We start from the raw sequence: 8,065 nt of genomic DNA on the forward strand, positions 1-8,065 counted from the left end.
TATCGTCATCCGCCTGCAGCTCCTTCCACAGGTCGGTTTGCGGGCGAACTCCGGCTATTATAAGAGTTCGGATGGACTCTTTTGGGGCATGAGCCACCTTGTTGAGTTCCCTGTGGAAGCGATCAACGTAAGACTGCAGGGGTTCGTCTCTTTCTTGCCTTATGTTGCTGAGGTAGCTCAAAGGCATTGAAAATTTCCGGTTGGCTTGGAAATGCCGCAAGAACGTCGTGCTCATCTGAGGCCACGAACTGATCGATCCTGCTGGGAGCGACCTTAACCACCGTTTGGCGTGAGAAGTCAGCGTCACAGCCAAACAACAACACTTCGCAAGGTCTGAAACCTAGTGGAGCTCCATCAGGTCGTTGAACTCATATAAATGATCCTGCGGATCATAGTTTCCATCAAACGGCCGCATATCTGGCATTCTGAACCCTGGTGGAAGTGGGGCAGCTAGCACTTCCGGAGAAAATGAGGATGTAGAGGCGACCTGCGCCTGTTCGTTCTGCTACTCCTTTAACCTATCTAGAGCTCGCTGCAGCTCCTCAATTTGCAGTAATGGAGCCAATTGGGGGTTGTTTTCACCCGTGCGAGCCCTCTCTTCTCGGTTGCGGTTCAGGACAGTCCAGAGACTGGATTCTTCCTCGCCTCGACCTGTATTTTCGGCTGCACTTGACACACGCTGACTAGAGGCGTGTGAAGACGATGGGTTGTGAGGGGCACTTTCACGACCCTCGCGGTGGTATGAACCGCCCCGCTAGGTGTGAGGGCCTCCAGCATAATGATCGGGATCGTTCTGCTGTTGGTGATCAGGACCACCATGCCCAACATTTTTGCTTGGGTTTGGCTGCATCGTGGCATGGGACAGCTCGGGGTCCACTCTTTCGCCAAGTCTCAGCTTTGCTGATACCCTGCTTGGGGCACCTTTAGTATTCGCCGGCCCTTGGGAGCCCGTAGGCTTATTTTTTGCCACTTGTTTACCCTTGCGCTTACGCACTGCAGTGCTCGCGGCATGGGCTATAGCCCTTTGCCGCGCTTTCGCGCGACCTGCAGGCGTTTTTGGTGGTTGTACCACTCCGGCTGTCGTAGATGACATGTCTTGGTCCAGATGGTCCAGCCTTTGGTTGACCGTCTGGAGAGTATTGTCGAACCTCTCCAGGTAACTTCTGATGGCAGGGTCCAATTGCGGGGCTATTGGGGTATTCCCAGCAGTATTTTGCGAAATTAGAGGTACGTTGGAAGGGGCGTCCCTCTGGGCCAGGGGGACTCCTTCAACATGCTGGTTCCCCTGCTCAGGTTCAGATTAGCGGGCCATTGTAGCTGTAAGACCAGTAGGTCAAAGATTCTCCTGATGAAGGGTAGACACTAAATCAGCCCTCCTTCTAGCGCCAAACTGTTGATGCTCAGTTTAAGCACCAACGAATTCTCACGTGTATAACGTTGATTGGCCGCTCAATACACATGAAAAAGAGATATATATGAAAGCGAAATAAATGTAAAGGGAGTTTTTTAAGTGGTTCGGATGCTAAGGTAGCATATCCTACGTCCACTGATTTGTATTGATGTTAGTGCGTGTCAGGTCACGGTCGCGAGCTGACTTACATAAGATGAGAAAGTCAAAAATGATTACAGGAGAGAGAGAGTGATTTCTTTCTTTTTGTTGTATGAAAGAATGGCCGAATCCCCTTAATGAAGGGGTCTTCTTCATTTTATATCAGACTAAAGCGTATAATCATCACTAAATCCATGGTTTGGTGTGATTGTCAGGATGTGATCTGGCTTTACGTCCCTTTTCCCTTTTCCCAAGCTGACATCACACAACTTGTTGCAGAAAAAAGGACGCGTGTGGGCTCCATATCACTTGGCAGGCCTGACGTGTGCGACCTCCTCTGACGGGAGTAGGTCACCCTTCACGTGACTTTCCCACGTCAGCCCTTCATCTCCCTGGGCATAACATTATACAATGTATAAAATTTTCCTTCTTTAACCGTTGATCCCTTTATGTAACAATGCAAAAGAACCGAAAATAAGATTTATAAGATTCATGCAAGTGAGGAGGTAATAAAATTGGAGTTAACGAGATTGTTTCCTTTGTGAACCGATTGTAACAAATTAGAGTGATATATGAGCCTTCAAACAGCAAACTACACAAGAACTCTCCAAGAACATTCGGCTAAGCTTTAACCTCCCTTACGGAAATTCGGCCAAACAAGTACTTAAAACACTTCAATTCCACAAAATAAGTAACAAATGCTAATACTCTCAAGGCCTAAATGACGCACCACCAGCCAAGGAATTCCACCACCAACCTTTAGCAAAGATTGGATAAAGGATGCAAGAAAACTCTCTCAAGAGCTGAATTCATTAATCAAAGTCCAACTATTACAAAGGGAAAATTCGGTCTCTTATAAGAGACCTTACAAGTTGCCCTAGCAACATTTAATCTACGCCATCCATGTGGCACAAAAGAAAAGCAAATATCAATCAAGACCTTACATGTGGCGGTCAAGAGAGATTTTGTAGTTCAAACTAATTCAAACTTACAAAGGAATAGGCAAAAACAATTACATAGAAGGGCAATACTACATATACAAAGAACTATACAAAGATTTCTTGTACAAAATTATGTGTCAGAAGATTAATAAAAGACTGAATATGATGAGTTTGACTTTCTGTATTCACTCTTCCATTCATCTTCTGTCACCTCACTTTGTACAAATAGTCTTTATAAATTTCTTTGTACGTTTAACATTATTGTACATAGAAATAACCTTAAACAAAATCATAGGAAAAGTCAAAACCATGTGACTTGCTATTTCGGAACCGAACAAGCAACCGCCCAAATCTTACACCCTTGTTTTTGCCAAATTGGGTATGAGGTGTGGCAGCCCATGTTTCCTTGTTCCCCTTGTGGTCAATGCTTCCCACATGTCCTTTTGAATATTCCTTGATGCTTTAGTCAATTTTGGGGGGAATAATCCCAAATAATTAAACTAACCCAAATAAAGGAATTGGACTCAATTGATGGATTGGATTTACCTTGGGCCATTGGAATCCACTTTGCACTTGCTTACTTCCTTGGGCCATATTCATCAAGTGTTTTGTCTCCTTTGGTCGAACCTTAAAAAAAAAAAAAAAAAAAAAAATATATCAAATAGCATTTAGAGAATGTTTGTGATAATATTGAATGCGATTTTGATAAGAAGTCCAACTATTAGAGTTTCAACAAAAATCAGTTATAGAAATAACCAAAACAGAATAGTCAAAATGGCAGCTTACAACATTATTAAACATAATACTATACATATAATATTTTTATACAACGTTTCTCATACAATATTATATAGTAAAAAATGATTGGATGAAAAATTATTTTTAATTAAAACATTTCACAGCCCAAAAAACTCAAACACAAGCGACACTAACACTACACTAACCATTGTCTAACACATATAATTAACTAGTAGTCTAGCAACATAATCCAATTCTTGAATAGAATAGCGAACCGCCAAGCATAGGCCCCAGATATAAGTTGCTGAAGGCAACATAAAGTAAGCATTGTCCAAGAAGCATTGAACTACTTTACAAAATACCATATACAAAGTTCCAATAAGATTTGTATTGAACTCAAATATAATTATTAGGCATTAACCTATGAGCTTAATTTTTTAGATAGAATGACAACTTAACATAATTACAAGACCAAAGATTACAAGTTTAAATCCTCACATTTCAAATTGATAAGAAAAAAATGAGTATCAAAACCAAATGTCTAAAGTTCGAAATTTCATTTGAAAGGGTCTATCGGAGTAAAATGCCTTGATTTTCCTAGGGAGGGTTTCCTACAAAGCAACAAGCTGTTGCACTAAATTTGCACATTCTGCAACCTGCTCTTGACAATTACAAGCAACTGCTAGATTTCACCAACAGTTGTACTTGATATCCTTTTGAAGACTTAACATACAGTCTACTCATAGATAATATTTTTTCTGTATCATCCCATTAATGCCTCCAACGCCAAGGGTTTCTTAAATATTTACCATATCAAGACTGTTTACTCACGAGCCGGATCGACTCAGCTCAAGTCTAGCTCATTAACGACTCGACTTGGCTCGATTCGTGAGAGGAAACGAGCTGAGTTCTAGCCTGACTAGGCTCGGCTCAAATTCATGGGGGCATTTTAGGGGTTTTTCAAATTATGGGGGATTAAACAAAAGTTTTAAAGAAAAAGGTTTGCAAAAATGACAATGGTCCCCCCAATTTTGAAATCCCTAAAAATGTGACTCTACCACTGTTTGCCGTAAAACCAAAACGAGTAAAGAATTTCAGCCAACTTTTCAGTTGCCTTCGGTGTCTTAATGCTAGCTTTACTCTCCTTTCTTACTCTTTTCTCTTACTCATGTGGTAGGTAGGTGTAAGAAGAGAGAGAAGGGAGTAAGAACAGAGATCAACATGAATGAGCAAGAGAAATGAGTAAGAAGGGGAAGTAAAACTAGCATTATTCTAAAAGAAATGACATTTGTAAAGCTGCTATGAGTAATTTGCACGAAACAAGTCATTGGAATGTGAGCCTGCATTAGTTTCAAGCCAAACAGGACAATATAATAGAGGCATTTTATTGACTTCCAATTTTTTTCTACATGCATGCAAACGACAAAGGGTATTTTGAATTCGAAACATGGACCCAATGTATTTATATTTTATACACTTCATTTTTTGGCTTCTTCAGCGATCACACATCACATGCGATGTTGCTTGTGAAAGTGTCACTCGTCAATAATGAGGTCAGAGATTATTTATTCTATGATTATTGTGTGATGTCATATTACCAAGTGAATAATAAACGATTGAAGAGAAAGCATATAAATACCACAATTGTATATATCGAAGTACAAAGTCATGAAGCTCAATGTTAAACCAACCGTCCAACACAAGCCATACACTTTATTTTCTCTGAACCAGTACAAAAAAAATTGAAATCTGTTATTAAAAAAAAAAAAAAATTGCTTTTTTTTACCAGCTCGCGAGCTACGCTTGAATTTCCCTCCTCCCTTCAAGAGCCGAGCTGAGCCAAAAAATCAGAGGCTCGGTTCAGCTTAGCTCAAACTCGATTCTCCCTCCCATTTCACGAGCCGAGCTCATTAAGCCAAAAACTCAGCTTAGCTCGACTTGAAAACAGCCCTGTCCATATTTACCATTGTTTGAAAGATAGAAATACCCATAAAATCATGTATATTAACTTAATTGCTCTCAATAAATAATAACAAAAGCAAAAATAGTTGGATGCACTAGACTAATGAGTTTATCACAATTTAGCTCGACGTAGTATGTTATAATTAAACTATTAAATACTAAACTATCGAGTCTAGTATAATCTAACATGTGGCATAAGAGTTAATAACCATTGTCATTTCATCATCTTTCTTGTTTCTTAATTGCACAGCTTTGGCTTATGCTTCAGAGTGGCCATTTTATTAAGCAGTTTTTCTCACATTGATGAAATGTTATTTCAGTCATGGAGATGTGAGAGGGAGAGGCCTCATGATGGGGGTAAAATTAGTAACTGGCAGGAATGAAGCCGAAACTGCAGTCTTGTTTGAGAAACTCCGAGGTATAATTAACTCTCCTCCTAAGAGAAGAACTCTTAATCTCTCAATTTTTCTTAACCTCATTCCGGGTAGGATCAATTGTTTGTGATAATCAGTACCCATACTAAAAGAAAACAAACCAATTAAGCAAACACATCACAAGAAACAAAAGCAGCCTCAGAAGGCAAAAACATCAGGAAAACCCCAGAATAAATCTGCAGTGTTTCACATAGAAGAGAATAACCAAATAATATTAGTTTAACCATGTTGAAGCTCAACAGACAAAGCCTCTGGCAGTAACGATCACCTAGCAGTAGCCTTCATCTAACGTATCTAATTAGACTGTATTCTGCCATAATAACAAGATTCCAAGAAGAAAACCCAGAAAAAAAAAAATTACAAAATGACAGCCATCTGAATGTATATGTCCACGCCCCAAGTTACTTGCCAGAGTCAATCCAAGCCTGAAAGCAAACTGAATAGCATAAAAAAGGGGCACTTCAATAAGTCAGGAATAAAGAACTGCAGAACACAGGGCAGGAATACAGAGGGCAATATGAAGTGAGCCTTATCCAGAAACCATTTAACTATAATGCAGGACACTACCACCCACAACTATAAGTTCAAAGATTTGACATATCCTGAAACAAGAAACCCTAGAAATGATGGAGTACATTTCCTCTGGAGGGTTTCCTCTGTGCTGAATTTGCACAACCATCAGCCATCATTCTACCATGGGAGGGACATGAGGACATAAAAGGGAATCCTATCAACTTGTTCCAACGTACTATAATAAGCTCATGAGTTTGGACTTACATCACCTTTTCTGTAAGAAGACTCCAACCTCCAAGTTTCACTCAGTGTGAATCCTATGAAATGTACTGTAAAATACAACAAAATTTTACATCAATAATAAAAACAAAAACATAGTCCTATGTTATTTCTACATGGGAGTAAATAATGCAAGATCATTTTCCATGCATTATGACTTGAGTTCATTGTATAATCATTTTTTAAAAATAAAAAGTCATAATCATGTGAGATTTATTAATTATGCCTCCCCATTTTTTCTTAATTATTAATAACAATTAGGTGATTTACGTGGGTTATAAACCAATCTAAAAATATAGGAAATGTTTAATGCTTCACCTATAAATCATATTAGAAGCCACATGGAAATAATTTAGGAATAACAATAAGCAACTATTAAATGATAATTTTTAAAAGGTTTAACATGTCGAAAATAAAAAACGACTTTTTTTTTTTTTTTTTTTTGGTGGCAGTATGAAAAAAATTAATATATTAAAAAACAAGATAACACCTAGTCAAGGGAACGTAATGAGTCTTACTCCTAATTATATCTACCAAACATGAATTAAAACAAAAAATGCGTGGCAAAGAGTAATACATAGCTGCAGATAAATAGGCTTAATAGAGTAAGAGAAGTATCCAACACCACTAAAAAGAGTTGAATAGAAGATTTAACAAGTAATGATTTCATAAAATAAATAAATTAAATTCAATGTTTGAGTCCACTTACCTAATTGTAGAAGAAAGAATGCATAGCAATGAGAATGATTCTTACTAGTTATCAGCATAAACGTTAAGGCACCAAAAGTCCATACAAAACAAGGCTTGAGAAAATATATATATGTAATAAGTTTTATTTTTTTTATTTCTGACATTTAATTTAATGCAACTTACTAGGGGATTGCCACTTGTTGCTTGTATAATTCTGAATGTGGGGAACATCTATCTAAAGTTTCACTTAGTCTCTTGTAATCATCTATTTTTCTCTGTCTCGGGCAGAAACCTAGACAGCAGCTCAAACAGTCATCAACAGAGCAATTAATAGCGTTCAATATGTGGTCTCTGTACACTATTGCATCTCTTCTAAAATCATTATCTTTGGTGTACAACAACTTCACTCCACACTTTTTCACCTTGTGGAACTGTATGTTTTTCCTCCTTGAATGCGCAAAAAAAAAAAAAAAAAAAAAAAAAAAAAACACTGAATGTGCCCCTCACTATTCAAACTGAGTGTAAGCAATTCAAAGGACATGATATTGTAATCATATCTTACACATACATGATCTTCTCATTAACAAAAGAAGGCTAAACTAAAACAACAAATAATTGAGTAATGACTTTATATTCCACTATATGATAGCTACTTTCATTTTTTCCCCCCCTACAAGTTACCTTGCCGCCTTCTGTTTTATTGCTTTCATTTTTGTTCGCATTAACAAAACATAGCCAGCCTAAAACTTTAAAAACTCTCAATCATAATTCATAAGGGTTAGGTGAGAAAAACTTAAATATGTTACTTAAAACTATCCATACAATTGATCCTTATCATCCATTGATCTTCTTTGAAAATTCAATTTGCCACTCCCTCAACCACCCACCCTGCACCCATGTTCCAGGCCATCAAAAATTCATATTGTCTCTATCATCTGGGGGTTAATTGATCTTTCTTC

General features: G+C 38.1%; 1 long non-coding RNA gene across 2 annotated transcripts; it reads right to left on the minus strand.

Annotated features, from left to right (window-relative positions):
- Positions 1-5,806: 5,806 nt before the first annotated feature.
- On the minus strand, positions 5,807-7,499 carry LOC116110055. Of its 2 annotated transcripts, none has more exons than XR_004124829.1 (3): positions 7,290-7,499; positions 6,402-6,466; positions 5,807-6,049 (listed from the first exon to the last, which is right to left on the minus strand). It is a non-coding gene; the product is annotated as an uncharacterized LOC116110055 (long non-coding RNA). The 2 variants fall into 2 exon arrangements; XR_004124830.1 differs by having other exon boundaries at positions 5,807-6,060.
- Positions 7,500-8,065: the final 566 nt, after the last annotated feature.

Source organism: Pistacia vera, unplaced genomic scaffold (assembly GCF_008641045.1).
Source record: "Pistacia vera cultivar Batoury unplaced genomic scaffold, PisVer_v2 Contig593, whole genome shotgun sequence".
Classification (NCBI taxonomy): domain Eukaryota; kingdom Viridiplantae; phylum Streptophyta; class Magnoliopsida; order Sapindales; family Anacardiaceae; genus Pistacia; species Pistacia vera.